The sequence below is a fragment of the Propithecus coquereli genome, unplaced genomic scaffold, assembly GCF_000956105.1.
Source record: "Propithecus coquereli isolate 6110/MARCELLA unplaced genomic scaffold, Pcoq_1.0 Scaffold66, whole genome shotgun sequence".
Classification (NCBI taxonomy): Eukaryota; Metazoa; Chordata; class Mammalia; order Primates; family Indriidae; genus Propithecus; species Propithecus coquereli.
In genome coordinates this window covers 9,439,228-9,440,278 of record NW_012152618.1, presented here as the reverse complement: position 1 = coordinate 9,440,278, position 1,051 = coordinate 9,439,228, and positions in this window count along the sequence as shown.

The following is a 1,051-nucleotide window of genomic DNA, read 5'->3' as shown; positions in this document are numbered from 1 at the left end:
TCTCGAACTCCTGAGCTCAAACGATCCACCCGCCTTGGCCTCCCAGAGAGCTAGGATTACAGGCGTGAGCCACCGCGCCTGGCTGAAAACTTATTATTGTTAAAATAACTTCTTTTCTCCGTTGTCTTATGTGAGGCTGACATTTGACGGACAGGCTATATACAGAGTTTGGTAAAACCTCTGGTTCTGGGGATTGAGCCCTGATTCTGTCACTAGCCCTTTGAGTGGCCATCTTCTAATCCACAAAACTGGGGAAATAATAGCACATGTTTAGATTTTGTGAGGATTAAACATGACAATGTATGTAAAATGGTTAGGACATCATGAGCTTAATAAGTGGGGCTATAATTTCTTGAAGATTTATGAACACTCAGAAGATGAGGGGGAAGAGGATCCTTTTGGACCTGGAGGTCGCAGCGAACAATCTTCTCAACTGTGTCAGTGCAAGGTTGTTTGCGTTCCCAATTGAGAATCTGTCCTTAGGCATCTTCTGACTTTCTGTTGCGCATCGCCTTGCCTTCACCATATGCTGTCTTGTATTACAGTTATTTTACAGGTATCTTTTCTCTTACTAGGATTATAAACTCCTTGATGCTCTAAGCACATCTGCGCTAATCACTATTGCTCACACATAGTCATACTAAGTTCATGAATTGGATGAATCCATTCAATAATGTAGCTAAGGACTATACCCCTGATCCTCTTACAATCAAATTCTTTTCATGATTTCAATGTGTAGAAGCAGTATTTACCTTCTAATACATTTTTTTCTAGGATGCATGTGACAGAAGAAACAGGCCTCCTGGTACAGTAGACCTATGTTTCTTCTTCTTTTTTTTTTTTTTTTGGGACAGAGTCTGGCTCTGTTGCCCTGGCTGGAGTACCGTGGCGTCAGCCTAGCTCACAGCAACCTCAAACTCCTGGGCTCAAGCGATCCTCCTGCCTCAGCCTCCCGAGTAGCTGGAACTACAGGCATGTGCCACCATGCCCAGCTAATTTTTTCTATATATTTTTAGTTGTCCAGCTAATTTCTTTCTATTTTTAGTAGAGA